Source organism: Aedes albopictus, chromosome 2 (genome assembly GCF_035046485.1).
Source record: "Aedes albopictus strain Foshan chromosome 2, AalbF5, whole genome shotgun sequence".
Lineage (NCBI taxonomy): Eukaryota > Metazoa > Arthropoda > Insecta > Diptera > Culicidae > Aedes > Aedes albopictus.
This window is the reverse complement of record NC_085137.1, coordinates 128,927,501-128,947,956: the sequence shown is the minus strand read 5'-3', so window position 1 is coordinate 128,947,956 and position 20,456 is coordinate 128,927,501. Positions and strand designations below refer to the sequence as shown.

At 38.2% G+C, this 20,456-nt stretch overlaps 1 protein-coding gene across 2 annotated transcripts in view; it reads left to right on the top strand.

Moving 5' to 3' along the window:
- The first annotated feature begins 2,738 nt into the window (after window positions 1-2,738).
- Window positions 2,739-20,456, top strand: part of LOC109415477 (homeobox protein aristaless) — a 295,050-nt gene continuing 277,332 nt past the window's right edge. For both annotated transcript variants that reach the window (XM_019699753.3, XM_019692779.3), the window contains exon 1: window positions 2,739-4,972. The gene's annotated coding sequence lies outside the window, so the exon portion shown is untranslated. The remainder of the gene's footprint in view (window positions 4,973-20,456) is intronic.

Here is a 20,456-nt window from a genome sequence, read left to right as displayed (position 1 = left end):
AAACATCAAATGTAAACAATAACAATGAGCGGCCCACCGGTAGAACGTCTCGTAAAATAGCTTAGTAGTAGGCACAGACAAACAGACGTAACACTTGCGAAATTTCCATCGACAACGCTTTTAACGATCATTTTAAATTTTCATAGTTGTGGCTATCACAATCAGAGGCGCGCGCATCGTTTTTGTATGCGTTTGACGTTTCACATTAGCGCCTTCTGTTGACGATATTGCACAACACAGTGATTCGTGCAACTTTTCCACCAGGTGATGCTAGTGTGAACTGGGAGATGGATTTCCATGAAAATCGTTCAAGGTGTTACGTTTGTTTGTCTGTGTAGTAGGTGTCACAGATTTTCATTCTTCTGTCGTCATCAAACAGCAGTATGGACAAGAGAAGGGAGTTTTAGCTAGTGTTTCTATGCCTGATCTGCACTAAACTAAATTTTCTTGATTCGGACGAGTGCTCAGTGGATGTAGACGCATCTGCTGTACCATCGGAAAATGTGCCAGTTAGTAAAAAGTGTGCGTAAGCAAGGGTGCCGAAAAGTGCTACAAGCTCCCGTTGTCAAACAGTTGCGCGCAGGCAAGAGCAAAAGCAGATTCAGCAGCTGCCTCTACACTTGATTTGCAGTTCGAATCGGAATTGAAACCGTCCTGGTTTGAATTCGAGCTGCTCAGTAGATGTAGAGGCAGAGGCTGAATCTACGGAAGGCATGGTGGTAAGTAAAAAGTGCGTACGAGCAAAAGTGCCGAAAAGTGCTACTTTTCAGCACTCTTAAAAGTGCCGAAAAGTAGTGGTTTTCGGCACACTTGTATTAGGGGTGAAAAGTAGGCCATTTCAGCATACTTCAGCCAACTGAAATGTTCAACTTTTCATAACGTAATTGCAAAAAAAGTTTTTAAGACGTTTTAAGAGCTTCGCCTCCCCCAAATATGTTAGCGCCTATGGTCTTCGGATATTTTTTCTGCATTTTTTTGGGAGGTTTTTGGTAAATATTTTGAGATTTTTTTTATCTATGCCGTTCGGAACTCCTTCGATAATTTCTTTCTTTCGACCATTCCTTTGATAACTTTTTCGGCATTTTATTTTGTGAATTGCTGTTGTTATTCCTATAGGAATTGGGGTATGTGTGCCATCAGTAATCTCACGCTCCCATATTTATCCTATTTGAAAACAAGCGATTACGGCACCGATTGATTCCGTTCTTTTTGTTTTCATGGATGCTCACTTCTAGCAAAAAAAAAATACAAAAATAAGAAACAAAACAAACAGCGCTGCAATCCTTTGTTTTTCGTATGATGAAAATGGGAGCCACATGCTTAATAAGGGAACAAATACCCTATTTTGACATTCGAAATTTCTTTAGTAATGATTTAAGGAATGCTTGAAGCAGTTTCTTCAAATTCCTTCGGTAGTTCCGACGTTAGTTACTTCGATTATTTATTTATGGGCATTCCTTCGGCAATTTGATTGAAAAAACCTTCGGAAATTATTTCAGAATTCTTTTGGCAATTCCTTCGAAATTAACTGGACAATTCGTTATGGAGATCTTTCTGAAATCGTTCATTATTCTTTTGGAAATTATTCAAATAATTCTTTTGAGAATTGCTTCCCAAACCTTCTTCGACATATTCTTTGAGATTTGCTTTGGCTTTGTGAATATTTGTGGAAATATCTGTAAAAATTTCTTCAAAAGCTTCATTGGAAAACTTTGGGCATTTTTCGCCAATTGGTTTTGAAATGGTTTCACAATTTCTTCATGATTTTCATTAGCAACTCTTTTGGAAACTGCTTAGGCAATTTCTCTGGAAATGCATTTGACAATTCCTTTGAAAATGTCTCTGACAGTACTTCGAAAGGTTTTTCTTTGAGAGTTCAATCGATATTTTTTTTTATGCAAATTTATTCGGCTTTTTAATTTTCAGCTTTTCTTTTGGAAATCACTATTTATTTGTAAATTCCAGCAGTTTCAATTGGGTTTTTAAATTTTGAAAAATGTTTTGATTTATTGATTTTATACGAAAGAGCACCTTTTTTTGAGCCACTATGATTTTTTTTCAGAATTTTAGAACATTATTTTGGTACCTAATATCAATTTCAAAGAGATTTTTTGAAATCACCTTTTGACAGCTGGGCAACTGCTTGACAGCTCTGCCCAGTACAAAATGCGACGAGGGGTGATTCGACAAAACGCTCCCATACAAACTTTAAATTAATTTTTAAATAGGTTCCCGTGCACCAAAATGCATGAAAATTTGGATTTCGGCTCAGTTTGACACGCAGATTCCGAATATGGAATTATCTCAACACCGTTAAAGAAGCCAATTGGGTGGGGTGTAGTAACTTATCCAAAAATTTTGGGATTTTCATTTAAAAAAGCATTACGGTGGGAAGAGGGGGAGGGGTGGGAGTATGGTAAAATATTTATTTATTTATTTATGCGTTATGTAATAAATGGATGCTGTCTTATTATGCAAAACATACACAAAAGCACTTGAAATTTGTGTTTTCTATGTGGTTATTCAAACAAATTGAAGTACAAATAAAGTGTGAAAAACGCAAATTTTCTCAGATATGTTTAACAACTCAAACTCGTGATTCACTGATGTGGATGGTAATGATATGCTGTACCATGTAACTTTCCTATTAGAAAAGTACATATCTGTACCTACTCTTACAAAACAGAACAACCACGAACAAACACCTTTCTAAACGCTCCACCAATCCAGAAGCCATATCTAATCCACCTTGAGAAACAATCCGCACGTTTAACCTCCATTCATCCATCACACTTTACGCAATTATAGTTCCCATGCCTTGGCCCAACTAAACCAGTTTAATTAGATTCACATCCCGAACCCGACCAACTACTACTACTCGACACTAACGGACGGACGGTAGGTACCTTTATGCATGCATGAATGTACTCCAAGCTGTCCCACGTCAATTACGCCTAATTACTCTTCTCCGAACCCAGGTTAGTACCCTCCCGTTGTCGTCGTCGCGGTCGTAATAATGATCGTAAGTGAATATCACTTATTCAAACGTCGCTGATTAGCATACCGGCACTTTACCAACGACCAGTCCAACAACGCGGGCAGCCATCGTGCCCCTTCCGACGACATACGAGATTGTTGGATGCAAATCCGCGCTCCGATTGCTCGTTAACTTCCATCCACGTTGGCATACGGGGGATGAAGAGTAGTGAAACCGCGAAGCAGGTGGAAATTTATGACTGTCGGTGAGCGGAGCGAACGAGCGCGCTGATTGGTTGTGAGCATACTGCAGCGAATTGGAAGTAGGCGGAGCCTAACGAGCGTTCCATTGATGGTTGTTGCTTCGCTTGCTTCCCACTCCATTCGTGAGCGGTGGCCGGACCGGTTCGGTTGGATTCGTGTTCAAGGTGGTTGATGTGTTGGTGTGCACTGCTGGTGGGTCGGTCGGTCAGCGCTGGTTGCACAACAGCGCGGTGGTGTTCGCGATAGAAAGAGACGAATCGCGGTTCGCCGCGGTCGCGATGTTGCACCACTACCGACGGAAGGAAGGTGTGTGCCGTCGTGAGTTTTAATTTATGTGAATGCATGCAGGCGAACTACCTGGACAGGTTGGGCTGGTTGTTTACACGTTGCGATAGCGGCCACTCAGTTCTTGTTCAACGTTCGTTTGGCGTAGTCAGAGTGGAGGTAGTCCGTGCGCTCGTTCGCTGTGCGATAGTTTTTTGTTGTAGTTGTTGTTGTTGCGGTTATTGTTTTAGCGTTGGATGGAGCCGCGTCACGCGTGAAAGCGTCAAACGATAAAAAACGATCTGTTTTTTTTTTCTTCTGGGGATTCGAGGTCTCCCGGGATCGACGAGTCTGGACGTTGAAGGAACAATCTTTTTGCTGAAGCGTGTTCGGTATCGCGCTTGACTACGCGCATGTGCAGTGCAGTTCGGTGTAACGGTTCCGTGCGAAAACACAATGCACAAATAATGCAAATGCTTTTCGGTGTGTTTTCCCTTTGTCAGTGTTTGGCTGGTTGGCAGAGCTTTGTTGGTGCCAATTCGGGAACCCTGTTGTTATGTTGTGTTGTGCCGCCACCGTCGTTTTGTTGATGCCTCGAAAATAACTCATCCAATTCGTTTTCAATTAGCCACGGTACGACTGCTGCTGTAGTCCCCTGCCGGCCGGGGAGAGTGAGTTCGCCGAAAATAACAATCACAAGGAAAAAGTGCCTTCCAGTACCCATGAATAATTGCAGCCTTTCAGTGGAATTAATTGGATATTGATGACAACTCAAAAAATAACAGTGCCTCTTCGCCCTTCAAGACAGTGGACCTTGAAACAGTTTTAGCGGAAAAGTGACACCCTCGCGGAAGAAGACAAACATCTAGCCTTCGCTTACGAAGTCTACGGCAAACACGTGAACGTCAGCCTATGAAGCTGTAGTGAAAAGAAATTGATAATTCTATTAGCGAAGTCGCAGGCCCTCCGAGCGGTCTCCTTTGAAGCCGACCAATTAGCGCTGAATTGCGAACCGTCAAAGATCTACTGCCGGCCCGGAGATTCACCAATTAGTGCCCTGTGCCCAGAAGAAGACGCCAAACTGACGGATTCTCCCATGTGAACGCTGCGCCGTGGTTGCGGTGGTGACTAATTACCCGGAGAAAACTGGAAACAAGTGTGCAATAATTGAAAATCTGATTACATGAGGAGAGGGGTATTACTGGCCAATTAGCCTCCCGCGAAGGATTTCAAGTGATCGGGATTAACGCCGTTGACGCCGCGCCGGTTCGATTCGAGGACGTGAGGATTAGAGAGATAAAGAATAGCGCGGGTGTGACTGAGTAGTGTGTGTTGCCGAGTTAGGCTCAGGAAGCCGTCGGTCAAGTGTTCGACAGTGGTAAAACGTAGGGTTGAGGAGCGGAAGTGAGGCAACGAAGAATTGGAATTTCATGTGACGTCGCAGAAGTGTTCGGAACTGCAAACCAAGGTAAGTGCCGTCGGTATCTGACATTGTGGATCCATCCGGAGGAAGGAACCTCTGAGGTGATCGGTTCAATTAGGTGGTAGAGGTGTGATGGATGATCGTCGTAATGCGAACATGTGCGCTCGTATACCCCTGAGCAAGGATAATGGGGATGTGCTGAAAATTGTAGACATTAACGGCTACAGCATGGTTTAGGAGGGTTGCTGGATCGACGATGGGAGGGTATAGGCTTGTGCGCAGCAAAGGCTCAATCAACCTAATTTGGTTGTTGCACAGATGCACCTGCCGTATGAGTTCGGGGTTTCGGTGGGACAAGAAACGTTTCGACGGGTGATAAACTTAGTTGTTAATTTGGCAGGACACGAACTTGTAGTTTTTATTATTTCATTTGTACGTGTCATCTGGTATTTGTACGTGCGTTGTTATTATAACGTCCATGCTTAGGATCCATTTATCAATATATTGGTAACATCCAGCAAGACCAACGGGTACGCCCATACTGTAATGATAACAGCATTTAACGTCAGCAATCATCATCTAGCTCTGTTTCAAATATGTTTTGGTGAAAATGTTCTTGTAGAATTTCTGAACAATTTATAACAGAACCCCTTCGGAATTTTCCGAGATGATGTCATCCAGCAATTAACAAATAAAAAAAGTGCATCCAAGTATATGGGCCGCGTGGCCGAGCGGTTAGCGGCGTCAGTCGTTTAGGTGTCTCGTAAGCCTCGGAGTGTGGGTTCGATTCCCGTTCCGGTCGGGAAAAACTTTGCGACGTTAAACGGAAAGTTCTCCACTGGGCCACTGGGTGTTATATGTGTTGTCCGTTGTCTAATGTTTGTAATGTTCAGTCTGTAGAGGCCGCAAGGTGGAAGACGGTGTAATTATCTCTAAATAACCAGGGATGCTCTCGGTTAAGCTGTTAAGAAATTGTTTCCAGCGTAGAAATTTCATGCTGACAGATCATGCATTTACAAAGCGTAGTAAAAACATATACTAATGACTCTTATAATTCCCTGAAAAGTATATTGACAACATCGAAACATTTGGTAAAGTAGAAGATATGATTCGATTGTCCTGAGACTTTCCATATTTCCAGATTTATTAATCAAGAAAACTATTTGAAGAACTTGATAACATTTATCGAAATTTTCACGAAGAATCCAACCGAAAATAAATGAGTAATTGCGTTTGATTTTTTTTCGAAAATTTCATGAAAAGACCTTAAATTTTCGAAAAAATGTAATATTTTAGAATTTTATCTAGGGGACTCGGTCACTTAAAAACCATTACAACCACCAGCATCCGCTACCCACCCTGCACTCTGGAAGAGGGGGGGGGGGGAATGGTTAACTCTCAATCAAATAAAACATAAATTTCTGCATGACTTGAGAACTAATCAATCAAATTCACTGAAATTTGGCATTTGAAGGTTTTTAAGCCTTCTCACTTCTGGAACACAAAACTCAACCACAACTCTAATTGGATATTTCTAAGCCAAGACGCGTGTTTTTGGTGAAAGTTTGACCCCGTCTTAGTCAAGAAAGAGGTGTTAGTAAATAAACACAGTTTTCACCAAAAAATGTTCAACTGGATGTAACTTTTCGAAAAATGCATCGAAAATTCTTATATTTTTGCGATTTTTCCAAAATATTTATATGAAAAAAAAATGCAGTTTACCATAATCTCTCTAACACTTACTGCAAATTGCACATTTTTTTAAAGTGAAATTGTTGCCTTTCCCGATATGTTTGTCTATTCACTGTATATAAATGCAGTCAGTGCTGGAAATATCATTTGAATTGTCTTTTAAAATACGTGAACTCATTGAAAACTTAACAATCACTTCGACACCTCGAGCGGACCATGGTTAGAGCGCATGCCTTTTACGCCGAGGACCTGGGATCGAATCACACACCTGACAAACACACAACATGTGCTTTTTTCTTTAGGATAGTAAGTAATGTGTGGGTTGTGTGATAACATAATTCTTATTAGGGGTGGTGGGGGTAAAATGAACAGGGTACAATTTCATGGCTTTTATTGTTTTTCAACATGTTTTAACGATTGAAGCTCGTGCCTAAGCATGAATCGTTATGCTTTTGCTGATCTCGAACATTCAAATCAAATAAACTTCTAGTTTCTAGTTCATCTTTCTAGTATTCAAAGTTTACGAACTCGTCAATGAGTAGCTTTTATATATTAGCTGTCCCAGCAACCATCAATCTGACTCCTGTGTGTTTTTTTACATATAGCAATTCCTCGCCAAATGAATTTCCAGTGTTTTTTTTTTCTTTTTTTTGCATCTTTGATCAATACGACAGCAAAAAAAAAAAACGTTAATGCATTGTCCGTTCATAATTCAACGATTATTTCAACTGTTACTCTCGGAGCACAACCGAACTCAAAAAAGTTTTTAAACATTTGTTCCATGATTGAAGATTTTTAGGTATTAATAGAACATTGTTTATACTTAAATAAATATTTGGTTAGCTCTTGTTGGAAGATTTTAAAAAAGCACTCTAATGCTCTATTGCACGGAAAAATATAAAAATAGATCGTTGAAGCATTTGAAAATCTTGAAATTCCAGTACATGTTCCTGAAAAATAATCCAGTACAATATTCTACTTGAAGGTTTATTTCTTTTACTTGGTTGTCTTGTCTTGGAATTCTGAATATTCTTGATTGGGGACTTAAAAAAAACATCACCTCTAAAAAGTCATCACAAATTTCGCTACACAATTACGGGAAAACCGTTGAAGTTTTTATAAATTAAACATTTTAAAAATGTTATCTTGCATTTAACGATATAACATTGCATATAACTTGGTGTTTTTTCGGCTTTCAGTCACACGAAGGATCCGTAAAATCCAGTCAGTTCCCGTTAGAAATTGCATATAATTTTTGTTTATGAGGCCACAATTTATCATTCTAGCGGAGATCAATGTAATTGTTTTTTTTTATATTTTCTAGCTTGGAATGCTGTACTGTACATACAATATTAAATATAATTCGTGAAAATTCTTTATCACACTAAGTCTCAAATTATGCCACAGGAATGACGAGTCGATTTGTGTACACGTACAGTTTTATCTACCAATTCCTAGATGGCGCCACGATTCTCTGATTGTCAAGGCCACGAAAACAAAAATAATAACTTTCTAATCATAACACAGCGTAACAAAAATTAACTTTTTGTCTGTCTCAAGAGCAAACTTATGTGTCTCCGAAGGATTTTGGGCCGCTGAATCCGAATCCAGGCTCAGATTTGCTCTAACACGTCACAATTTTGAGCTATACCTCAATTATAGGGCAAAATATGCGATTTTGGGCTTTTTTGACTGAAAGCCATTAAGTAAGGAAATATTTTTTTAAGCAATCAAAAGGTTAATTGGTCAATTAACATCTAAATCAACGACTCGTGCAAAATAATTCGTTTTACCAAATCGAATTTGATAGTTTTAAGCGATTTATGTTAGGTAAGATATTTCCCATACAAGTCACCCTCCAAAAGTTGCATGCAAGTATTCATACTAACATAAAATGCTTAAATCTATCAAATTTGATTAGGTAAAACGAAATATTTTGCATGAGTCGTTAATTTAGATGTTAATTGACCAATTAACCTTTTGATTGCTTAAAAAAATATTTGCTTGCTTAATGGCTTGCAGTCAAAAAAACCCAAAATCGCATATTTTGCCCTATAAATTGAGGTATAGCTCAAAATTGTGACGTGTTAGAGCAAATCTGAGCCCGGATTCGGATTCAGCGGCTCAAATTCCTTCGGAGACACATAAGTTTGCTCTTGAGACAAAATAATGTAACGCTGTGTAATGATAACTGGTACCTGAATATTTCTGTTTTCTCGTTATAGTGAAGTGAAGACGTGCGACTATGTTTAACACATACATACCCAGGTAACCAATAAGCAGTTAAAATGGGATTTATTTAGCAATATATGCGCCTTTACAGCAGGTTATTTAATGCCAATTTGCCGTATATGAGCCATAAGTGCTACTTAAATGCAGGTTTTGGCCCGATATAAGGCTGATTAAATGTTTAACCTTCCTGTCCCTCCGATTGTCAAAAATAAAAACAAAAATTTTCGCCCTGCTCATTTTCCTCGCTTCATACCTATTCTCCTCCCATTCTCTTCTCATTTTTCATTTTTTTTCTCTCGCTCTCTTGTGCAACTTTTGGTGTTTGGGGCACGTTATAGAAGGTTGTAATTTTTTTTTTGCTAATTTCTGCGAAACCGGGATTCGATCACTCGACCCTTGGGTTGATGATGTAACAGAACCGTGCTACAGTATGATCTATAGATGATCAGATAATGTGCGTTGATTTTTTGATGTATTTGAAGCTCAACACCAGCAGTTGTTTCGTTTAACTCCGTGCTCCGGCATGTGCTGATAATCAACATGGGAAACGGATCAGAGGAAATTTATTCACAAAATGCCCCCTTACTTTCATTATTTACCTATGACTAAAAAGATACCCGAATGATGCCGGTCCTACAGCCGTGACTCATAGATTAGAACGTTGTTATCGTGTTGTTGTGTTGTACTTTTAGCATCATTCGTCTCTCCTAGAAGTTCTGTGGCATTAAGGTGAAATGGGAGAGCGTCCAGGTGCATTTTTGACTCGCATTTTTGAGAGCACCGATCTCGTCATCCACAAAACGCCCGAAAACGAAAATGCTACTCAATGTTTATCACGAGTGAGCAAGGCTACTCATTGCTTTTCCAGCTCTGTTTGTTGTTTAGATGACGAGATCCGTGCTTTCGGTATTTGCAAGGCAGCCATTGTGACGGCCATCTTTGGATTCGCTCATATATGTCCTTAAAGTAACAGTTCAGATGCTAATTAACCAAAATATATCGAGCATTTTAAATGCTACGCAACAGCTGTCAGATGTTAAGCAGCAGTTTGATTGCTTATTTAGGGCAGCTTAGCAGTCGAACTGCTATTATAAAGCAGTAAGCACGTGGAATGCAGTTTTGAAACTGAAATACTGCTTATTTAAATGTTTATTGGTTACCTGGGTAACCTCACGAGTAAACGGAGGGACCGTATGTGTAAGATTATGTAGAATTTTTCTTTAAACTATGTTAAAACCTGTCCAATTTGCAGATCCCTTGAAAAAGGCACCGACCGAAAGGTCAGATATTGAACCAATATCCGTTTATGATTGCATAGAGACTGGAAGCCGAAAATCCCTGCTAGCATTATAATTATAACGCTTGCATAAACGATTCTTGCTTGTGTGTGGTTGTATGTGTACTTCGATGTAATGTATACTTAAACTGATGTTATAAGCTCGATACGGTGGGATACTTGTTTTGGGAGCGATGTTGTTGCGCATTCAGTGACACCAAAAGTGGTGCCGTGGAAGAGAATTCAAGAGAATCCACTCCGTTCATTTTGAATACGATAGATTTTGGTCATACCTTGATTTAGCAGATTTAATTTCCGATGTACAGCGACGATTTTCACGATTTCAAGTGATCACATATACGATGCTAGCAAACTTGCAGCTTGACACTCAGAACGTGCGATTTTCACGATTTTATTCTAATCTGTCGATTCTACTGATTGTATCTAATATGTCAATACAATATACACGTCATTAAACAATTCTGATTCAATTTATGAAATTATACGATTTTACCCATACATTGATTTACGATATTAGGTTGAAGCATACCGCGGGTCAAATTGAGATTTTTCTCCTATGCCGCGGGCCGCAAAAGAATGATTTTTTAAAATAAGGAACAAGGCAGATAAGAATTCAGTAAAATTATAGTTTTTTGGACCTTTTTAACATACATTACTTGCCCTTGAATACTTAAATTTCGTATAGACCCCATTCCCGGCACAACAAAATTGTGCATTATCTAAATTCACAACGAACCGACCGTTTTCGTCCACTTCTTCTATCTGAATCAGATACCTTATCGCGTGAACTTGTTGTTAACAGTGATTGTTGTGAAGATTTTCTGCCGGAAAGTCGATTTAAGACGAGTTTACTGTACCTGGTCCAGCGCCAATTCCCGGCACCAGCGCCGAACTTCCAGAATAATCAAATGGGAAATCATTTCGGCACCCATCTTTGTGCTGCCGAAGTGCACTCGGTTGCGTGTAATAATTGTTTTGAGCACTTGTGCGGCTTCAGAATGAACGTGTAGCTCATTGACTGTGGATCCCGTTGCAGAATCGTTGCAGGAGATTATTACCTACGGAAGTGCGTTTGAAAAATATGCGGCAAGTGATATTTTGATTTGTTTTACTGTGAGGTGCTGGGAATTGACATGGGTGCCCAAGTAGTTCGAAACCCTAATTGTAACATTTTTGTACTGAACATTCTGAAGCCCAAGATTTTTCTTTTGGCAAAATTCATCAATTACGTAATAAGGAAAGCAAGTTTGTCACTAAATTCTATGGCGCTAAAGTTGAATCAACTGTATTCTCAGCGATCCGTTATTTTGCGAGTTTCGTAATTTATGCACGATAAAACCGAGCTCTTCCAATATAAATCTCTTATCACCAGAACCATTGACATTACCAAACAATTTCCGTTCGGAAACTTTTGGAATGATGAAACCAAATTTGTACATTTTTGGGTTCAGTTGCCCGGGGTAAGGTACACCGGGGCAAGTTGAAACGGGTGGGGCAAGATGAAACAGCGGGTGATGTTTTCTAATGATGATAAACATTTTGATGGCTATAACGTATAGTTTTTGATTCAAACAATCTTTTGACGAAGGATAAATTACCAAATTGTATTGAAAACTATTTCAAACTTCGTGTTCTTGCCCCACCCGTTTCAACTTGCCCCGGTGTACCTTACCTTAGATTAACTTTTTATAATAACTCCCACTGGACATGACGTGGGGCTGGCAATAGCGCAATTTTTGTGCAAATTTTATAACCTTAACTTTCTAGCATACATCTCGATTATGATTCAGAACTTAGCTGGTATATGTATGCGTAATTACACCAAAATCGCATTTATAACATGAAGCAAAAGTTGTTCTGAAATTTTCATTGATCACGTTTTTAGCAGTTAATTCAAATATTCGATAGTTGATAGATTAGCTACTCGTAGCACTGACTTCGTTTTTGATCTTGTTTGACATTCGCTCACTACTGCCACCTGCTCGACCAAACACAGCATGAGTTTTTAGTGATATCTATTCCAAGTGTTACGTCTGCTTCATAGTGATAGAAGTTCAGTTTTGGACTAAGTTGCAACTAACGGTAAATAGCTTAGGGGTCATTCATAGATCATCTAGACCAAAGATTGGCCGCCATTACAAACCTCTCCTAATTCCCGAAGATTAAAACTTTTGTCCATGCAACATTTTAATGTTTTGGAAATTTATATGGAACGTAGATTTGGCCTGAATCCTCACCACCCCTCAAAGTCTACACAGAAAAAAATATGTACACGGTGTTCAATAAGTTCGGATACACAGTAAAATTGAATTTATTTCCCATCTGTAATTCAGTTTTCCAAAGTGAATGTATTAATTGAAAGCTCACATAATACTGATCAAATACAATATATGTTTTGAAATAAACTGTCCTTTATCCTTTTGTAATAATTGCAAATGTGTCTCAAGTTCCTTTTGGCCGGCACGCACGTCTGTCATTGGTATTTCGTCTAGCTTTTATTGAGTAATGGTGTTAAGTTGAATCAAATTAGGTTGTTGTCCTCAGCATTAGTGGTAGCAACTATGGCCATACGAAATAATCTATAAGATTCAGATTGGGTGAAATACGGACTCATTTTATTTTGATCTTTAAAATTGCTAAAATTGCCGCTGTACCAGGTTTAATGATTTTTGTTTTGTCAAAAAGCAAGGCTGCGTTATATCTAAGTTTAATCCATGGTTATCTTTTCCAAAACTTGATTATATCCCTATTGTGGCAAATTTGAATCAAAATTGGCTTTATATAATGTTTTTATGCCTTTTTCATAGATTTAAGCACATTTTGACTAAACTTGCAAATTTATCACCATATCATCACTGAAATAGCAGTGCAAAGGTTTTGTCTATTAATTTAGTTATTTTAATATAGTATAGTGAGATGTAAACTCAAAAGTCAACGTTTTAGACGTCTGTAGCTTGAGCAACTTATCGAAAATTATTCCAGCGTGCCGGAGCTAACAAACTTTAGATCCATCTAAGGCTTATAAAAAAAAGTAGAAAAAAAACTTTATTCAAAACCATATGCTATATTTGATCAGTGTTATATGACCTTTCAATAAATACATTTACTTTGAAAATCTGAATTACAGATATGAAATTAATTGAAGTTATATGGTGTATCCGAACTTATTGAACACCCTGTAATTAAAATTCAGCGAGAAATCATACACATAAAGGGAATGCTAGAGTTAGTGCACTTTCACTTGAGATATAATGTAAAATTAAATTATCATCGTGTAAAGTTCCGCCAACCATCGCGTAAACCATCATGGACCGGTTACGCGACTATTAGCGGAAATTTACATGAATGTAACGTAATTTTACATGATATCTCATGTAAATATGCACTAACTCTAGCATTCTCTTTATGTGCATGATTTCTCGCTGAATTTTAATTACATATTTTTTTTTTCTGTGTAGAATATTGGTTCCCTTTTTAAGCATGCGGCTCCAATTTTCATCCTACGAAAAACAAAGGATTGAAGCGCTGTTTGTTTTGTTTCTTATTTTTGTATTTTTTGTTAGAAGTGAGCACTCATGAAAACAAAAAGAACGGAATCAATCGGTACCGTAATCGCTTGTTTTCGAATAGGATGAATATGGGAGCGTGAGATTAACGATGGAACACATACCCTACGAAGTTTATTATTTATTATTCAAATAGAATTCTAAACATCAATAAAGTACATCCATTAGAGTGATGTCGAAAACACAAATAGACACGAAACCACGCTCTATTCCCCATATTCCCGCAATTACCAGCACGACGACGTCCGAGGTCTGGGCAGGCCCACGGCACGCAAATTTGTGATACTAAGACCAAACCTGGCACCCACCAGCTAGCACCAACTTCATTTTGTTGGTGGATGGATGACCGACCGTCAGCGTTTGGTCGTGTCGAACAACGCAGTGGAGGACCGTCACCGTTGTTGTCGTCCGTCACTGTTGCACGAGGACGTCCATTTTTTTTTGTTCAGTTATATTTAATTTGGTTCGAGCTCACGATTCAATTAAATTAATTGTCATTGTTTCCGGTAATTTAATAATGTTGCAAGCGTGTATAATTGCTGCAGTTTTTCGTGAGCAAGTTGCTTGGCTTGGTATTTCTTTGTTGTGCTTCAATCTTTTGTTGAGACGATTCAACTAATTTTTATTCCTTAACTGTTTCGATAAATTCGTTTTTTTACGAAACCTTCAACTTTTCTTCCTATAGACGTTGCATCCCAACTAGGACAGAGTTAGCTTCTCAGAAGTTCACTGCATCGACCCTTAAAATATGGCTACCACAGCCAATCCCGCTCCGGAATGACGATACTTTCCACGAATGTCAACGCGAAACCATCCAAATCCCAGACACAGTGTTAAATTGACGCCAATAATGTTGCTCCTGACCGTGCCTCACATAAATACCAGCGTAGAATATACAGTCGGGACTCCTATAACGTAGTGCCATACACTTTTACGATTAGCTTAGTTTAGATCCTCGATGGGTTTAAATAAGTCCAATTTGGTGTGACATAACCAAGAAATTGCAGTGGTTCCAAATAGATATGGGAGCGGACCTGATCGGATGGTTAGAGCACATGCCTTGCCTATCATGCCGAGGACCTGGGATCGAATCACACCCCCGTCAAACTCATTAAGTGTGGGAGACACCGTGTTATACAAGTCCTGACTGTAGTTCCACACAGTAAGTGAATGCAGAGCGCGGAGCACATTCCACAGATGCAAAAGTACAAAATACATTGCTGATAAGCGAGGTGACTCCAACGACCGACCGGCATGGATTGCCTCCAATACCTCGCTCACTTCACAGTCGTCGTCGTCAGTCTCCTCAGTCGATAGGTATGTAGGCAGTAGGCAGCCAGCAGCAGCAGTAGCGCGCGCAAATTCATGTCTGTCTCCCGGAAAGTGGTTCCGTGAATCCACCTCCACCCTCATTCGCCTTCCGACCCTGCTCCAACACCATTTCGCGAGGCCGCATGCTTTATTGCGTTGTCCGTCGTCGCTAGTCGTCGTCGCTCGTCGTCTTCGTCCGATTTGGTCGCCCGGCCTGTCAAATCGAAATGCGAAGCGAAAAGAACCGGCAAACCGGAGAGCGAAGAGTCCGACCGGGCTAATATGGTCTGGCAGATAACGTAAATTAATTTAAATGCGTTTTAAGAGGACATTATAAGCATTGATAAGCGCGGGTCAGGCCGGCGCGGCGGCCAGGATCTGGCGACCGACGAGTAGCGCACTTTCTGCCTTTGGGCAAAAGCTTCCTGGATTTTGAATGTGCCTTCCGTGGGTCCGTGGGTAATGGATCAGTGCACGAAGGTCTTGCTTGGATAGTTTTCGCTCGTTGTCTTCATAGACATTGATAGAGCACTGGTAACAACTTCCGTGTACTAAATGAACTGTGAGAAGTAGCTTTCCAGGGTTCTACATTTGTACTTCTTTTAGAATTAGTATTTGGTAGTCAATTGAAAGAAACGTTATCAACACTCAATACTAGTAGTATTGTAGTAGTACTATATTTATATCAATGGAATCGAGTCCCACTTCTGAAAAAATATTCACAAACCTGCGAGTATTTTTTTCGCATAAGGAAAGTAATGGATGAATTATCCATGCTCATTAAGCTCATTGAAAACTTTGAGAACACCCGGTCTAAGTTTTATTTATTTTTATCTAGTCAGTTTGGGGCTCAATCAAGTTTTATTTATTAACATCATCGGTAAAGCAATCATAATATAATTCCATTATGAAACGTTTCTGGGCCAACCGGGAATCGAACTCGCCACCCTCACCATAATTTTGCTGCTTGCCCGTGCGATTACCACATCGGATATATGGACTTGAAGACTATGCTTCTTAATCTCCTCTGGAACAGAGCAAACAATAACCGTTGCCTGCCCAAGTAACATTTTAAGTTTTGTTCGGCTCTATAAGAGATCTTCATGACCAATTTTATAAAACTTGCAATAAAACTGATTTATGCATCAAAACCGCTTGATAACCTCTTTAAGAGCATCTTCCGGCTAAGTGGACCACTCTCGGAGAGGTTTTGCAAACCACATTAAGAGTAGCAATAAAACTATTTTAAAACCTAGTTGAAAATTTTTCCATTCTCGAAAAAAAGGTTATGGTTGTTGTTTTTTTTCAACAAACATTATGACAGCTCAAGATGCAGAGAAGCTTCTTCGATGGCAGATACATTATTCGGAAGTAGAAAGCGATTATTTCAAAGTAATATTTTAGTAGTTATTGTGTTGGTAGGCTTATGCGCATTCAATTTTACCGTGAATATTGGGGTTACAGAAACATAAAATTAATGCGCTTCGAAAATAGTGAATATTATCATCTTGGAATGAAGTAAATCAACTTGTTAATTTAGTAGAACTATCTCGAATCACAAGAAAACTTAGCTGAGAGAGATTATTTATGTGGGCATGTTATGACAATGGCGGCTACCCGGGTAGAGGTGAATGGTAAACCTATAACAAAATAATAACACGTTTTATTGTCATAACTATTTTTGCTATTCACGAGTTCTTCATGAAGACCTCAAAACAACATGTCAATAGCATAATTTGGTATTATATCAAAATATGACATTTACTTGTCATTTAGCAAATGATTTAAATCTTGGCAAAATAAATGCTGAATGTCAAATTTAGCTATCATAACTAATTTTGTAATTTGTGAGGTATTGTTGATTTCTTGTGAGTTAGGAGATGCATCGTTATTTTAGCATTTATTAAGAACAACATAACGACAAGGTTTGAAATTTGGTATTGTAACGATAATTTTTGACATTTGTTTGCATTTAGATTCCATTTGAAAATCTGACATGATTTTGTAATTGGAATAAATTACTAAATATACCCTTCTTTTGGTTGATAAGAGAATAACTAATCTTGTTATTGTTCTGTTCTCAAAAACTCAATTATGTTTTTTTTTGCAATTCCCAACCTTAATTTTTTCTGTTCTTGGTTTACCATTGTAATGTCAAAATGTGACATTCCTTAGATATTCCAACGAACAAAGCCTGTTATTGTTTTTGCTCTTTTTCACTTATTTCAAACAAACCAATGGTAAATTTTGTCATTCAGTAATTCTGTTTTAATGGCAAAACCTGCCACTATTTTGCAATTCCCTTCTACTCGGGAAACTAGCAATTCATTGCTAATTTGAGCAAAATAATCTATTTTCAATTCACGTCAGCTAATTTTTCAATATGGCGACGACCATGATTAGCGAAAATAAAACGAAAGCAATTTTACTTTTATGATGACCGCAATAAACCTAGCAGTGTCGTAGTTTCTGCTTTTTCACCAACAAATGTCGTTACTAATAGAACGGATCGCCATCTGTTGAGAGTTTGAACAGTTTTATTGTGGTAATAATGAATGCCAGAAAGTTTACATATAGGAGAGTTTTGTTTACTCTAAAAATCTGGCTTTATGGATATTTTCAAGTATACTATAAAACATTTCATCAATGGTTTTCATAAAAGTAGTCATAAAACTGTGAGTTTCAATTATTGCTGTAATAAAACCCTAATAAAAATCAAACAAAATCAATCAGCAATCGAATTGTTACTTGGGCGTGCTGATTTTTTTTACCGTGAACAATTATCACACTTATCATGTACATCCTGGTTTGCATCGGAAAGTATCAACAAACCCGTTCCAGAAGATACATAGAAGCAGTATCATATTCATCATCTACCTTCTAACTCGGTAGAATAGTCGAGAGGTAAGGGATATGCTTCACAATCAACGAATTAGTGTACGAGTCCTAGACGAGAACTAGACGCTTCCTTGAAAAATGAAATGTTTTATTTTCATAATAATTTTATTAAGTGAGCTAGGGTCTTCAACTACGATCCTACACAGCAAAAAAAAAATCTTGTGATATTCACATCAGTCTCGTCGTAAAAGTGATGTACGAATTACATCCTTAAGCATAAAGTCGCATAGATCCACAAATAAACTCGTAAAAATATGGATACAAACTCACATTAGTGAGAACTTTATATGCTGACATACAGGGGATGGCCAAAATGTTTGGGATAGGCAACTTTTTTTTCTCTCACAAAAAAGTTCAACATGCTATAACTTTTCATAGAGTGCATCAAAAAATCTCAAATTTTGACTGTTTGTCAACCTATTATATGTGCATCATTGGTACAAATTTGGGCTCGATTGATTAATATTTCGCAAAGTTAGAACCGTTCGGGTAAAACACTATTTTTTAGACGACTCATTTTTGAGCTGTCATATCTCGGAAACCAGTGAACCGATTTGAATGAAATTTTGAACGTACACTAACAATATGTAAATGCTTCACAAACTATTAAAACATAGATACTTTTTAAACGTTGAAAAAAGTTATCATGAATTGACACTTTTTGGATTTTTCTCGAAAAAATATATTTTTTTTTACATCAATGTCAATAAATTTTAGTGTTGATATCCAAAGATTTTCCATTTCTGTTATCAAATTATCTCTAATCAGATATATTAGAGCCTATTAAGATTGAAGGAAGAACACATTTAATATTTTTTGTGTGGTATTGTAAATTTGATTTAATTTCCTCTATATTGGTAAAAATTTCAACCCGGTATAACGTAACTCGCCATGAAAAAATATTACAATATTATTACGTCGTATTAAGTATCAATATATTGTTGATGAACGTTAAAAAAATCATTCAATTCGGTTCACTGGTTTCCGAGATGTGACAGTTCAAAAAATAGTTGTCTAAAAAATAGTGTTTTACCCGAACGGTTCTAACTTCGCTAAAAATTACTCAATCGAGCCCAAATTTGTACCAATGATGCACATATAATAGGTTGACAAACAGTCAAAATTTGAGATTTTTTGATGCACTCTATGAAAAGTTACAGCATGTTGATTTTTTTTGTGGGAGAAAAAAAGTTGCCTATCCCAAACATTTTGGCCATCCCCTGTAGTTAACCTTGTGAATAAGCCTTTGAATCGCCAATCCGGAGACGGCGAGTTCGGTTCCGTTCTGGTCGGAATGTTTTCTCGACTTCTTTGGGCATAGTGTATAATTTTGCTTGCCTCATAACATACAAATTCATGCAATGTCAGACAAAGAAAGTTATTCAATTAATAACTGTCGAAGTGCTCAAAAAACGTTGAGTTGAAGAAAGGCAGACCAAGATCCAGTGGAAACGTAGAGCCAAAAAGAAGAAGATTTGCCGCCAAAATGCAATTTAGTGTGTGTTGTTATTACAGGAGTTGTTTTTTGGCTGCAGATGCAGTGCCAATGAGGAACAAGAAAGTGTGCAGCCATTATCATGGTTATAGTCATCTTTTTTTGTTTTCTTGAATTTTTGGCTATATGATAATCTCCTTTAAGTCATGAAGTGGAAAATGTGCGGAACACCACACTCCGTTTTTCATTCATGATAGTTTGGTAAACTAAGGTAAACCAAGTGCATTCCAATACACTCTGAGGTGACTTAGTATGTCATGATAATGATTCAGTCTGTTTCAGTAGTAATTTTAGCCTTTCAATTTTTTGCACTTTTTTACATCACTCAAAAGATTTTTTCTCGCTATCCCCACAAACTGTTTTGCACACTTCCATTATTTATGTCCCTTATAACTTTTTCACAAGGATCCAAACTTCTGAGGCATGTTTAGGTAAAATACCCACCCCTAGTTAATTGCATTAAAATAGCCATTTAGATCCAAATTCTGGCATAAATTATAACTCATCATGCCCAAAAATAGGCGACTGGCCTAAATGGATGCTTCTACCCTTACTAATAAGAAACGTCAAACGGTTGTAACAGAACATTCGTAGATTTGTTCTTCGGTTTCGAAGAATCAAGTTAATTTTTCCAGTCATCACTTATGTATGATTGAAGTGAGCAGAAAAGAAAAGAGGCTGTCAACGTGCGGTTACCAAGGCTCGTGTATGTGAGAGAGAAGGCAAACATTGCCACAGCTGAAAGTGGTAATGTTTTAAGTTAAGGACAAACGTCTTGAAATCCCGCTTCAACAGTGCATCAGAACTTCAAACACACAAATCTCAAGAAGCAAGCTTCAAACAACAGTGCATTTTATTATTCTGCTCTTGCTCACTTGTAATTAGCTTAAAATAAGAAGCTCAGGTGTGTTGGTTTTGTTTACGAAGAGATTTGTGCCCTCGAAATCGTGAGTAGGTGCCAAAGTCGGCCGTTGTGGCGGCCATTTTGGGATTCTAACAAGTCTGTCCTTAAAACATCAGAGTGGAAGCTTGCGGTTG